General features: G+C 38.5%; 1 long non-coding RNA gene across 1 annotated transcript in view; it reads left to right on the top strand.

Annotated features, from left to right (window-relative positions):
* Positions 1 to 16,230, top strand: part of LOC122808029 — a 195,484-nt gene that overhangs the window by 12,193 nt on the left and 167,061 nt on the right. The window contains exon 2 of the long non-coding RNA XR_006365765.1: positions 1,223 to 1,291. This is a non-coding gene — a long non-coding RNA (uncharacterized LOC122808029). The remainder of the gene's footprint in view (positions 1 to 1,222; positions 1,292 to 16,230) is intronic.

The following is a 16,230-nucleotide window of genomic DNA, read 5'->3' as shown; positions in this document are numbered from 1 at the left end:
AGACTCCTTATCCAGACATGTAAAACTTATAACCTAGCCAGTGACTCTCTCTTTACTAACTCTGTAGGCAGATCATGGAACCTTCTACCCCCTGAGATTACCTCACTCTCTTCTCTAGGCCATTTCAAAGCGAAGCTCAAACAATACCTGGGGTCAAAATGGACATGCTATTGTATCAAGCCTGGCTAATCTTTTCTCCAGATTGTATACAGCTGCTATGTAACCTATTTTGTACTGCAACTTTCAGACTTATCTACTCTGAACTTAACAACTGCTCTTAATGAAACTATTAAAAATGATAGTTCATTGATTTAATGTAAAAAAAAAATAAATTCTACATGTAATTTCTGTATGGGTTGTCTCTATGTTCTCTGTAAATATTCTATTATGTTATCTGTGATATGTGATAGGTAATGATATTTTTGTTACTGTTTGGAGCTTTTCTCCCCGGGCCTCTGCTGAAAATGGACATATATCCAGTCGGACTATCCCGGTTAACAAATGTAAAATAAAATAAAATAAAATAAAATGAAAAGTAAACAATGGTTAGCAATGCTCAGCTATGCTTAGCAGGTGTAACCATTGCTAAGAAGTGAATGTTAAGCAGCAGGTAGCTCAGCTAAGCGAATTTGCGCACTGTTAAACAGTGCTCAACAACTTTCCCTTTAAGCAGTGTTAAAACCAGCTCAGTTGATTTACACACAGCTTAGCAGAGCTTCACCTTTGCAAAATGGTCCAATGACAGTGGTGGGGTGGGGATATCACACTATTTAAATAGCACAGGTGGGAATACAGCCATAATCTGTTATAGTCCATCTGTGCAGATACAATGGATGGTGTAGGAGAGGGAGTGCACTTTCGAGCTCAACACTGGAACATTCAGGAGTCCAGGGTTGTGGCTGGACTCCTAGTAAAAAAAACATGAGGAGAGACTGCTGCAAAGCCAGTACCAGGGCTCCCAATACAAAGCGGAGGCCTGGGACCATCTTGCACATGATCTCATCAGTGCTACTAGCATCCCCCAGACTGGTGAGCAAGTATGGCACCACTATGCTGACCTAAAGCATAGGAAGGGGGTGATTTTGGACCAGTGGATCCAAGATGGACGGGACAAAAATGCTCCAGTAGTGTGTAAGTATCACTATCAAGTAGTTTGTAGGAAATACTAGCCTGAGAATGTGATAGACAGATATACAATAATGTGTGCTTTTCTCCCCTACAGTTGCAGCAGAGAGGGCTATGAACATCAAAGCCAACAGTGACATACTGCTGAGGCTGCATGGACAGGCTGGTGAGTAGAACTCTATTTTGCAGTATATTGTTAAAATAGCTAGAAGGAGTTCATTGCTTATTGCTAGTAGGTATATTGTTACTGTTTGAACTGAATAAATAAAAAAAGTTTGACTGATGAATATTGAAGTACAATAAAGACCCTTAAAAAAATGTTGTGTTTATTGTGATATGTTGTTGTAGACATATATAGAATGTATAGAGGTTCTTCACAGCAAATGCGAAATATATACTGCACTAAGCTCTGAACCCTGAATAGTAAGAATCAAAGTGTGTTCCATGCAGCATTGCCTTGTGTTAAACTTTGCTTTCCAGACTGTAATAATCCAAAGGAGTAATGCACAGTATAATAACTATCTGTCATGCATGTATCACAGGATTACAAGTTCAGACTGTCTAACCAAGAGACTATTAGGCAGAAACAAGTGAAATGAGAAATAAAAGTTCCTCAGTAGCTCAGTGTGATGAGAAATAGCTTAGTTGTTAATTCTGCACACACAGACACGGTTCGAATCCAGGGAGTGGTACTAAGATGTGTGCATATCTACACGCAAGGAATCAGGAATAAATGTAAAAAAGGCAGGTAGTTAACAGATATTTTTCCCACAGGTTTTACAGGTAAGTAAATGCTGCCAGTAGCTGTATGAAGGGTACACTAATAAACTCTGTACAACTGTTCACTTGTCCCACCACATGCCTGAAAATGACAGCAGGGTAGGTACATACAATATGCACTCTTCCCGATTCATAACTCTCAACTATACAGATATTCACTGAATGTCCAGGTATTTGTCTCAGATTTTTGGTCCATTTTACAGAAAGTAGTGTTGTCATGGCAAATCAGTGGCAAACCATCATAGACTGAAGTTAGAAAATAATGATAGACATAGAAGTGTCAGATGTCATATCCATCAGAAAAGCCATGCAAAAGCAAAACCTGTTATTTTATCAACTTTCTAAGTTTGTAAGACCAATATCTAAAAATTGTCGATATTTATGGGTCTTTGTCCTACTCTTATGTATGGCTTTGTTCAGATGTCATGCTCTAAGAGATTGAGGGGTATGTTCCCGATACATGTCTCTCATGTCACGCTGTCACTGCTAGTGGTCACTGCTGCAAATAATCCTGGACACAGATAGGAAACCAGTTGATGTATGCCAGTAGCACACTCACATAACAACAATTCAGGGTACCCCTCCTGTGCCAGATATGTAACCCTGACATGTACGAGTCCCCTCTAGTCATGTACCCAGAGTTGTCACAGTTTGCCTCATACCATTCCAGGCTGACAGTTTAATAGGTATAATCCAACCAAACTAGGTAACCAACACTCCAACATGGAAACCCGACCAGTCCAAATCAGTCCAACCAAAGGAACTTCTCAAATGAAAGCCATTTATTGTAAAACACAGATAAATTCACTAACAAATTCGACAAGTTGACCTAGGTTTCATCTTGCTTATACAGACTTCATCAGAACTAAAGACATTTTCTGCAAAAAACACCTCCCTATATACCACTCCCAGGTTAATTGATCAATTACACCTTTAGAATATTAAAGAAACATACCTTTCAAACCCTACATATAACTTATTAAAAAAAATCTCTATATGAAGTGTATAAAAGTGTATAAAAAGTGTATAAAATACTATTGCAATAAATGTTAATTAAACATAAAAGAATAAAATAAAATAATAGATAATAAAAATGTTAAACTTTCAATAAAATATATATACTGTCTATATTAAGTAAAACACTATTGTGTATAGCTGAAACTTTAGCCCAGTATATGCCTTAGCTTTAATAACGGGGCTAAACGAATGTGGTCATTAATTCCTGGAAAAGTAGTGGCATCTAACCTTATTTGCCATTTAGTTTCACTAATATCTAAATGAACATCCAGTACATGCCCTTGATTATCCTTAATAACTTGCTGAATAGTACAAAATTGGAATTCATGACCAGGATATAATTTAATGTGTCTTGCCAGTGCATTTGTGTTTTTCATATGTCTAATGTCCAACATATGCTCTCCTATCCTTTCTCTTAGGGTACGGCAAGTTCTTCCTATATAAAATGCCGGACACTGAATGCACTTAGCCAAATATACCACATTTTTGCTGTAACAATCATAATGCCTATTAATATATATAATTTATTTTACTAATTTGATCTTATTTCCTAAAATAAAAATATATTTACATTTATTACATCTGCCGCACTTAAAATTTCCAACAGGCCTGCATGAATTAGAATTCAGTGTTAATTTACTGCCCTCTAATAGATTCTTAAATGACCTATCCTTTCTATACACATTTATAGGGGGGGGCTTTAATTTACTATGTACATGGGTATCTAATTTTAACAGCTCCCAATTCCTGTGTATTATTTTAACCATAAATTCTGCGTCACAATTATATGTAGTAATAAAATACAAACCTTCACCCATTTTATTTTCCTTTTTTTACTTCATGACCAGCTAAGAATTCCCCTTTATCTATATTATATTTTTATATGAGCTGATAAACTCCTCCCTTCCTTTTAGATATAATCTCTACCTTGATGGCTTGTACTAGGGTCTCTGGATATCCTCTTTTCATAAACATCCCTGTAATAAACTCTAATTCCTTTTCAAAATTCAAATAATTGTTGACCATTCTGGCTGCCCTGACCATCTGACCTTTAACTATAGCCCTTTTCTGGTGGTCAGGGTGCCAGCTTTGATACTTCAAGTAGGAATTTGAAAAGGTAGGTTTTCTATAAATATTAGATAAAAGACTCCTTTTATCATTATCAACCATCAAATGAACATCTAAATAACTAATTTCTGTACAACTGTAAGCAAAGGTAAATTTTAAAAAATTAACCGTATTATTAATGTATTCCAAGAATGCATCCAACTTCTGAATGTCACCATCCCAAATTATAAAAATATCATCCAAAAATCGCATATATTTCTGGATGTATTGATTGTATTCACTTCAAAAGACATATTCTTGTTCCCAAAAGGACATTACATAATTTGCATAAATAGGGGCACATGCTGCCCCCATTGCAACTCCAGTAGTCTGCTTGTAATAACTACCCTCAAAATACAAAAAAATGTTGTTTAAAACAATATCCATAAGGGATACAAATACATTTATTTGGTCCTGATCAAATAACCCTATCTTATTCAACTGACTCTCTAACCATTCCAGCCCAATATTATTAGGAATCACTGAATATAAATTACAAACATCAACAGTAAGAAATATGGTTGAAGGGACTATTCTCACCTCATTTAATTGGGACACAAAAAATGCCACAAATCTTTAGTAATATAATCAAACATTTTTAACCCTCCTTGGAGATGGAAATCCAAATATTTACTAATAAAACAAGTTTTATTCCTTTTACCATCCACAATGGGTCTGAATGAAATATTATTCAAACCCTTGTGAATTTTGGGGATGCCGAAAATATTACTCACTACAGGAAAATCGTTAACCAAATACTCAAAATCCATTTCATTTATTTGTCCTTGATAAAGCATATCCTTTAACATTAAATCTATCTTTAAATAGGCCACATGTATCTCATTTAAAGTTGTTTCTTCATAGGCTTCCCCAGCCAACATCCCAAGCATATAATCTGAATAGTCATTTTTATCCATAACCACTATTCCATTACCTTTATCAGGCTTCATAAAGCGAATGCCCTTGTCTGTAATAAGCTTGTTGAGCACTATAACTTCTTCATCAGTCAAATTACTATACACATTTTTCCTTTTATTATTATCACCCCTAAAATATTCCCGCATTTCCAATTCACAGGCCTTCTCAAATATCATCACAGTGTTGTTTATTACAGGGTTAAATTTACCGGGTTTCTTTAATATATTAGTATTTTGTTGCCTGTCTTGTGTGAAACACATTTTAATATTCATTTTCCTGGTCAAAAATTTTAAGTCAATAAGCACGTCAGTGATATTACCTTTTCTACCAGGAACATAAGTAAAACCTTTTGATAGTAATTCAGTGTGCTTAATATTCATCTCCCTATTAGAATAATTATAAACCTTAAAATCCCCATATCAATTAGATACAATAATGGGCTCACTAGGGCCTGACACATAATTCCCTTCTTGTATAAGATCAATCAACCCACTAATATTTAAATTGCCATCAGCATCATCAAAATTAATTTCAACATTATTAATTTCAGCATTATTACTATTAATTAACAGTCCAGTCCCATTGTTTATGGAAGGCGTATCAATAACTTCACCAGTCTTAAGTATTGAATTAGTTTCATTGTTAGAGTTAACTACATTAAAATCATTAATAGTCACACAGTCATTCACTACACAGTACTTAGATTCAGAAAATGCTATCAATTCAAAGTTACCCTCTATTGAGGTGTCTGCAGTCTGATGAATACTTACATTTAATAGCGGATCAGTTCTTTCACCACTAAGGGTCTCATCAACCCCTTCAGTATCCATTACAGCTGTTAAAGCCTCCACCGATTTGAGCTCCAATAAATCATCACTATTCATAATCCATGGTTGGTCTTCAGCTTTACTACACGCATTTAAAGTTCTCGACCGAACCGTCAAGTAGGACCACTCTCCTGATGCTTCTATCTCCAGTCTTGACGAAAATCCTCTTGTTGTTTCTGTTGAGGTCCCCATTTCTTGGGCCTGGCTCCTTGATCTATATGTCTCTCACTCTCCTCTCTCATCCGTTGCGAAAAATTTCCTTCTCGGTTACGCAACCGTTCAGATCACCTCGGACCTTCCTCCATAGGGTATTTGTCATGCTGGAGATGCGCGTCCCTGCGTGGTGACATCACTTCCCTTTCTTTTGGATTTTTACTACTATTCGCTGATTCTGTATAATTGCGGTTGCCCTTAGACAAAGGATACACCCTCTGGTTGCGATATTCTTCAGTATCCCTCAGAATTTTACGCATTTTTCTTTGAAATATTACATAACAGTCATTCTCAACAGTATTTAAGATATTTTGATAATTGGTTAAGTAGTATTTGAAATTCAAGTCATTTAATATAATATCATTATCCTGTTCTAATTCACTCATCATATGGGCTATAACTTCGTCATTATATTTTATCATTATTCTCATTAATTTTAAGCCAGTTTCATCGAAAAGTTTATGTACTTCCTGGATCATTCCTTCATTACCAGATATACCATTTGGGTATCTCCATAATCGCAACTCCCGAGGTACTATTTCCAGCTCAATATTCCTACTCAAATATCCATTTTCTAACTGCAGCTTTTTCATAGTATGTAATTTCTTTTCAAAACTTTTCAATCGCTCCGCTAAAGTCAGGTTAGATTTCAAACCTGATTTATGACTGTTTGTGTCATTATGAAAGTCAAATTTTATAGTTTTCTATTGCATTTTATCCATATGACTTTCTTTAAAACTACTGGCTGTTAATGCACTTCTCTTACCGGTCTGTACATTGGCATTCGCCTCCTTGCTATTGACCGTCCTATTGTTTTCCATGGGAGTGGGCTGTGTTAAAGGCAGACCCAGGCTACCTAGGCTACCCAAATTCCGAGGTGAGCCTATGGATGATGCCTGTTGTTGCTCCACCAGTGTTTTAATTTGTTCCGTATGCTCAGACAATTGCTCATTAATTTTGAGTAAAAGCTCCATGATGTCTGAATTGGCCGCTCCGGATTCCATGATACCAAACTAATAATCCAACCAAACTAGGTAACCAACACTCCAACACGGAAACCCGACCAGTCCATGATACCAAACCAATAATCCAACCAAACTAGGTAACCAACATGGAAACCCGACCTGATCAATTAACCTGGGAGTGGTATATAGGGAGGTGGTTTTTGCAGAAAATGTCTTTAGTTCTGATGAAGTCTGTATAAGCAAGACGAAAGCTAGGTCAACTTGTCGAATTTGTTAGTGAATTTATCTGTGTTTTACAATAAGTGGCTTTCATTTGAGAAATTCCTTTGGTTGGACTGATTTGGACTGGTCGGGTTTCCGTGTTGGAGTTTAATAGGTATGTTTGTACTATAGAAGCTATGGGCATAGGTAGATGTAAAGTGAGGGCAGACCCATAGAGTGTTGAGCAGTACTGTTGTGGGAAATAGAAGCATAAACAGTTGCTAATGGACTTTTTGTCTCTCCCCTCCTCATCTGCATCAATAATTATTACACATACACTATGGGTATATTGTGCTGCAACCCTAATGTTGGGACTTGTGTTATATTATTGTCAATATGTTTGATTGCTTGCATGTTAACATACCTTGTTCAAATACCATAGTTGGTGGCCTGTTGCCATCAATGTTACTGGCATGCTGTTATGATGCATACTGTTGTTCCATTTATGCATGTGTTCTGTTTGCTATGCAATTATTTCAAATCTGTGTTATGGGGTTAATTAGAACATTCATGCATGCTGTTATAACTAATCTTTTAATGTGTTGTTCATGACTAATCAACATATTTTGTAAAACCTCAACACCATAGCACATTTGGGAAGGCAGATATCAGTGGATCCACCTGTCCCACCGCATCTGGCCGTGACACCCGGGGCCCAGCATGTCTGGGACCCAACCGGATCTTCCTTGACTACTGGTCCTGCACCACCTTCTGGTGGAACTGCTGCAGGGGATGGGGCCTCCCCTGGGAGCAGGCGTGGACAGGAGGCTGTCACCAGCAGTCAGGTCCGGGGTTTGGTGCACAGCACCCTTAGATCTGAGTTTGAGAGCAGCTGTGTCAGATTGTGGGCCACCTGGTGCACCTCAAGGGGCAGGCCAACCCTCCTATCCAGCCCCCAGCACAGCCACCTTTGGGGGAATGAAGGTGCAGTCTTGACTACCCATATGTGGGGATCTCAGTCACATTGTAACCATATGGGGGCCTATGGGCTTCGGATTCCCAACCACTTTTCCCGTCAAATGTGTTTACCCCCACATGTGTTATATACCACCCCTATCTGCTGTCTTGTCTGTCTTGTCTGTCTCCCTACCCAACCTATCTCCCCAGAGGTACCTACAATCCTTCCTCAACATCCCACTCTCCCCTTAAAAAAAAAGGCATCTGTCCCCCCCAAAAAAAATATAGCCCCATACATAGCTGTCCATTTTGCACATGTGTACACTGGACACGTAATCTGGTCAAACTGGCTTGACAAAAAATTTCTGTTGTCCTCACACCTCTCTCGGGGGTTTGAGTGCACAAATTCACGTCCAAATTCTGGACAAATGCACAGCTATTGCTGTATAAGAAATGGACAGCTATGGACCTTCCCTACACATGTCCTGCACATCCCTAGATATCTTTCATATTGTTTTTGCTTCTGCATGCCCTTTTTTCACCACTTTCCTATCACCCCTTTTTCTTTTCTTTTAAAGAAATTAGCATTAGTATAAGAGGGAGTAAGCTGGAGTAAGTGAGTTTGCGAGATGCTAAGTGAAGCCAACACAGATTAAGCAACACTATGGCATCGCTTAGTGCCATACAAACCCACACAAACCCACTTAAAGCTGCTTAAACTGCTTTAATCACTCTGTCTCCATCAGTCACTGTTCTGTCTAGCAACAAAATAATCAACCCTGCCAAGTCTCAAACCCAGGGCCCTGTATACCATAGTCAGAACAATGTACCACTACACCATTAAAGCAGTAGGTATTGCTGATGCTTTTTCAAAGATATCATGCAGTACAGTCATTCAACAGTAGGAAAAAGATTCTGTAGAATCAATCAAGTTTTGTATATATACAAATACATATGTATATGTGTATGGAAATGCATATATTTGGAAAAATATATACATTATATATAGAGATATACACACACATATATATATATATATATATATATATGTGTGTGTGTGTGTGTGTGTGTGTGTGTGTGTGTATATATATATATATATATATATATATATATATATATATATATATATATATATATATATATATATATATATATATATATATATATATATATATATATATATATATATATATATATATATATATATATATATATATATATATATATATATATATATATATATATATATATATATATATATATATATATGTATATATATATATATACACATATATAGATTCACTTCATAACACTGAAAACTCATATCACTGAAAATGAGAAAACTTCATAATGTAGAAGACCAAAACACTGAAACGTCAAAACACTGAAAACTCAAAACACTGAAACTCAAAACACTGAAAACACATATCATACATATACTGACTTTAAACAACATAAATCATAGCACTTTCCACCAAGTGTAAGCAGGGAGGCAAGCCCCCCCTGCACCCCTCACACCCCCTGATACTTAAATATATCAACTCCAAGATTGCACTTAGTGTAGTGAAGTGCAATCTTGGAGTTGATATATATAAGTAGCAGGAGGTGTGGGGGTACAGGGGGGGCTTGCCCCCCTACTTACACTTGATGGAAAGTGCTTTGATTTATGTTGTTTAAAATCAGAATATGTATGATATGTGTTTTCAGTGTTTTGAGTTTTCAAGATTTTCTAGTTTCAGTGTTTTGGTTTTAGTGTTTTGAGTTTCAGTGTTTTGAGCTTTCAGTGTTATGAAGTGAATCCATATATATATATATATATATATATATATATATATATATATATATATATATATATATATATATATATATATATATATATATATACAGTATATATATATATATATATATATATATATATATATATATATTTATATATCTGTCTATATATATATATATATATATATATATATATATATATATATATATATATATATATATGTATATGCTCAGAACATGTAGTGGAGTCATACCTCAGAACCATACTTCTCAACCTCTTAGTGCAAGAAATCTGGCCAAAGGCTGTCAAAATGGGGGGACAATGGGCCAAAACTAGGGACATATTTTAAATATTGCTCTTATAAATGTAGAATGTTTCTAGAGTAACAGGTTTTGTTTCAGCATACATGTTCTGAAGGATGTGAGTTTTGAAACTGAAATACATGTCATCATTTACTAACAGAAATCCTCAGATCATCACAGTGATTTACCAGAGAAATAAAAATAATGAATCTGTGGAACAGACCAGAAATATGAGCAATAAACCTGGACATTCTGAAATAATCCGGACAGTCGAGAGGTATTCTCAGAACCCCTTAGTGCAACGAATCTGAACAAAGCCTGACAAAGTGGGGGGAGAAAGCCATGAAAATAGGGACATATCTGAAATACTGGAGTAGTTAAGCTGACACGGTTGCTGCAGTAATAGCCTCCTGTCTCTCCTGACATATAGTGACTGAAATAGCACAAGTCCAACACTCAGTTACATCTCACTAGTTAGTAATTTAAATCCTCACATCATTCCACTGATATGTCAGAAATACACAACACTTATGGGGGCCAGGCAACAGTACATCCTACAAATATCTGGACATAACATCACATTAGGGAAACTACACTCAGCTGCTAAGCATGTCTCCAAGCACCATCCAAACTACAGTCAGACTGACACAACACTAACCCAAATCCACTATGGGGAATTACACATGTATTTGCAAATACACCAGGCACTACAGGGATGTAACAGCACTGAAAAACAGACACCAGTGTGAAAGTGCATACCCACAACCAATTTCACCACAGTCACAGTGACATAAGCCAAATGAACAGTAAAGTATAAGGACTGTGTGAACAAAAACATCATCATGTTTGCCACTCATACACTACCCCTACATATACTGGCCCAAGTCACAGTGTAGAATGACACCTGACCGTGATATGGGACATGATTCAGTTTGCTGTCTACAAAAATATACAGCCGATAGACCACCAGAAACTAAAGCAGCATGCACAGTCAGAAAAGGAGCCATAACACTTACATCTAACCCCCTCCCTACACAGGCCAAATAATATTTACACACTACACTGCTACACGATCCTGACAGTCTGTCAACAATCACCAGAAATGCACAGACCTCTGAACTGTACAGAGTACCACAGAATGTCCAGGCTTTGTCCGCATATATAAGGCCTCTTCCACATAACATGTCTGGCATTCTGGTACATCACTGTGATGTTATCAGGAATTAAGGCACTAAATAATGATATACCATACCGTTCAATCTCTTACTGCATGACATCTGGACAAAGCCTGACATACTTGGGGACAGAGGCCCAAAAACAGGGGCATATGTGAAATACTGCTGTTATAAAATGAGACAGTTGCTGGTGTAACAGGGTTTGTTGTAACATATCATTTCTGAGGGATATGAAGTCAGAAACACAAATGGATGATACCATTTACTGACTGCAATCCCCAGAGTATGCTACTGATTTTCCAAAGACAAAAAAATGTCTGAGGAACACACCAAATATAAGAGTCCAAACTCTGACCATTCTGCGGATAACCCTACAGTTGAGAGTTATGTCAACCACATAACACTGTCAGACTTAAAATCATGCATAAAAGCCATGTCCACACAAACTCTGTTAAACTAGCATTAATTCAACTGTATAACAGCAATGCTTACATTCTGTACCTATGTCTGGAACATTCTCACCCATTTGCTGGGCTGTCCCCACAGTTTTTATTGTAAGAGGTATTTCCAACTACCCTTTGTGATGCTGTTGTTCACACACCCCCATGAAGGCCTCCTCACAGGCAAGGAAAAGGGCCAATGCCCACATGAAGTACTCAATTATAGGAGTGTGTTGCCATGCCTTTGGCTATAAGAATAACAACACAGCTGTTCTGCATGCAATTAGCAAATGGGGGACACCAATTGGAGCACAGGCCATCAGCTGCTCATGAGCATTACCTACAAAAGGCAAGCTTCTACCTTTGCAAAACAGATGTATACCCTACATTTTGGAGAGTGAGAAAGTGACAGACAGACAGCCAACCACCAAACAAACCAACAGAAATCAGAATCAAACCAATTATACTTGGAAAAAGGTATGTCAAACAAGTAAGCACGTAATTGCAGTAGGGGCTATGTAATAATGGGAAATAGGAAGTTCAACAAATATGTTTCAACAAGACTTACTGTACTGATATATTGCTGATCAGAACCTATGGCCATAGCATCTGGTCTGTTTGCAGTGACATAGATCACAGCTCAGGCCCCTGAGTCACCTCAGGAAAGGATGGCTCACATATGACTACTACTGGAGTGTGTGTTGAACAATACTGACTGTAACACTGCTAGGCCAGCTACTGGGATGTCGTAGATATCCATATGTTTATTGTGAATACAACTATGATATATGTTTGTCTCAGAAATGGCAGAGACCTATACAGAGTATTTGCATAGAAAACTACTGTTGCAGATGTGTGTGTGTTGAACTGCATGTGCTATACTGAGCTCATGCCATTCAGCTGTCCACTGTTATGCACACTGGCCATATGTGTGTCTCATATTTGTAGTCATTTACTCACAGAGTTCTATGTCTGGCAAATTATTGGCAACCTGTGAAGACTTGACATTACAGCATCGCCTTCTCTTTCTTTTGGCGTTTACCATTAGGGGTCATCACAGTAGATCACCTGTCTCCATTTCTTCCTGTTCTCTGCATCTTGATCTGTCACACCAACCACCTGCATGTCCTCTCTCACCACATCCAGAAACCTTATCTTAGGCCTTCCTCTTATCCTCTTACCTGGTAGCTTCATCCCTACAATCCTTTTCCCAATATACCCAGCATCCCTGCTCAGCACATGTCCAAACCAACATAATATCACTTCTCTGGCTTTGTCTCCAAACCATCCAACCTGGGCTGACCCTTTAATATACATATCCCTAATCCTGTCCACCCTCATCACACCCAGTACAAATCTTAACATCTTTAACTCTGCCACGCCAAGCTCTGACTCCTGCCTTTTTGTCAATGCCAATGTCTCCAACCCATATAACATAGCTTGTCTCACTACCCTTTTGTAGACCTTCTCTTTCACTCTTAATGGTACTCGTCTGTCACAAATCACTCCTGACACTCTTCTCCACCCTCCCCATCCTGCTTGTACTCTCTTCTTCATCTATCCCCCACACTCTGAACTGTTGATCCCAAGTATTTAAACTCATCCACCTTTGCAAACTCTACTCCCTTCATCCTCACTATTCCTCTATCCTCCCTCCCATTCAGACACATATATTCTTAGTCCTGCTGACCTTCATTCCTACCCTCTCCAGAGCATATCTCCACCTCTCCAGGATCTCCTCAACCTGTTCCCTACTCTCACTACAGATCACAATGTCATCTGCAAACATCACAGTTAATGGGGACTCCTGTCTGATCTTGTCTGTCAACCTGGCCATCACCACTGCAAATAAGAAAAGGCTCTGAGCTGATCCCTGATGTAATCCCACCTCCACCTTAAATGAATCTGTCACTCTCACCGCAGAACTCACCACTGTCACACTACCCTTGTACATATCTTGTGGCACTCTTACATATTTCTCTGCCACTCCTGACGTCCTCATACAATACCACAACTCCTCTCTAGGCCCCCTGTCATATGCTTTCTCTAAGTCCATAAAGACACAATACAACTCCTTCTCTGTACGTCTCCATCAACACTCTCAGAGCAAACCACATCTGTAATGCTCTTTCCTGGCATGAAACCATACTGCTGATCACTAATTATCACCTCCCTTCTTAACCTAGCTTCCACTACTCTTTCCCATAATTTCATGCTGTGACTGATCAATGTTATCCCTCTGTAGTTACTACAGCTCTACACATCACCTTATTCTTATAATCGGTACCCAAACACTTTTTCTCTACTCCCCACACATCCTCTCACTTTCCAAGATTTCATTAAACAATCTGGTTAAAAACTCCACTGCCATTTCTCCTAAACACATCCATGCTTCCACAGGTATGTCATCTGGGCCAACAGCCTTTCAATTCTTTATCCTCTTCATAGCTATCCTTACTTCCTCCTTGCTAATCCATTGCACTTCCTGATTCACCTTACCCACATCATCCAACCTTCTCTCTCTCATTCTCTTCATTCATCAGCCCCTCAAAGTACTCTTTCCATCTGCTCAACACACTCTCCTCACTTGTGAGTAAGCTTCTGTTATTATCCTTTATCACCCTTACCCGCTGCACATCCTTCCTAGCTTGGTCCCTCTGTCTAGCCAATCAGTACAGATCCTTTTCTCCATCCTTAGTGTCCAACCTTTCATACAACTCTTCATATGCTTCATCCTTAGCCTTTGCCACCTCTCTCTTTGCCATGCATCTCATCTCCTTATACTCCTGTCTACTTTCTTCATCTCTCTGACAATCCTACTTCTTCTTGTCAACCTCTTTCTCTGTATACTGTCCTGTACTTCCTCATTCCACCACCAGGTTTCCTTGTCCTTCTTCCTCTGTCCAGATGTCACAACAAGCACCTTTCTAGACATCTGCCTTACTAACTGTGCTGTAGTTACCCAGATATTTGGTAACTCTTCACTGCCACCCAGTGCCTGTCTTAACTCTTCCCTGGATTCAACTTCACAATTACCCTTTTTCAGTTTCCACCATTTGATCCTTGGTGCTTCCCTCACACTCCTCCTCCTCTTCTTGATCACCAATGTCATCCCACAGACCAACATTCTATGCTGCCATCTCACTTTCTGCATTCTTTTGCTTAACACCATACCTACCCATCACTTCCTCATCCCTTCTGTTCCCTTCACCAACATGCCCATTGAAATCTGCTCCAGTCACCACTCTCTCACCCTTGAGTACAGTCATCACCACTTCATCCAACTCACTCCAAAAATATTTCTGTCTCATTCATCACACACCCAACTTGCAGAACATATGCACTAACAACATTCATCATTACACCATCAATTTCCAGCTTCATAAACGTCACTCTATCCGACACTCTTTTCACCTCCAAAAAACACTCTTGGTATACTGTTCTTTCAGGATAACACCTACACCATTTCTCCTCCCATCCACACCATGATAGAGCAATTTGAACCTGCCTCCGATACACCTAGCCTTGCCCCCCCCTTCCATTTGGTCTCTTGCATACACAATATATCAACCTTACATCTATCTATCATATCAGGTAGCTCTGTCCCTATGCCAGTCATACTGCCAACATTAAAAGTTCCTACCCTCACTACCACATTCCTAGCCTTTCTCCTCTCTTCCTGTCATATGAGTGTCAGACATCCTCCAGGGTATGTCTGTGAATGCAAAGGCTACTGTGTTATCAATTGACTTAAGTGTTTTACAGCAATATTAAGAAAGTGTCACTAATTTTGGCCTATTGTCCCCATGTATGTATGGGGTCCTCCAGATGTCCTGCTCTAACAGGTTGACAGGAATGACTAAGCAGCAAGAGTGTAAATACAGTGTGCCATACTGGCATAGAACAGAAATGCATATCAGGCATTACCTGTGCACATGTATGTATGAGTAGGTGTACCTGGTTGCCTCATAACAACAGACATGGGATGCAAAACATCAGGTAAATAAGCTGTACATGTTGTACATGTGTGAAATCTTAGTTTCTGTGCATCCAACAGTTAGATTTCTACAGCTACTGGTTGTTGCATTCCCCTGGGATAGACATGGGTACTAGAATAAGCATGATTATTAGATTGAAATTGGAGAGGTGTCCAACTGTGTTATGACCTTGTGCCCATGCCTACTACAAACAACTATACGACCACCTACATAGCTGTATGGACTCAGCAATACCTTTCTTGTAAAACTTGTTTCCACCAAGGTAGAGTAATCCAATTTGCTGGACAGCAGCAATACACAAACCACATAATTGATCACTATACTGGCTATACAGGACAACGTAGGACCAGGCACCCACTTGGCAGCAAGTCAACCTTTCTCTGAACAAGCATATAAGGTCACAGATGGATTACTGTAAGGCTAACTAT

This window comes from Protopterus annectens, chromosome 8.part0 (genome assembly GCF_019279795.1).
Source record: "Protopterus annectens isolate FY-2018-M chromosome 8.part0, PAN1.0, whole genome shotgun sequence".
Lineage (NCBI taxonomy): Eukaryota > Metazoa > Chordata > Ceratodontiformes > Protopteridae > Protopterus > Protopterus annectens.
Note: the sequence above shows the minus strand (reverse complement) of the source record. Positions and strands in the feature narration are given on the sequence as shown.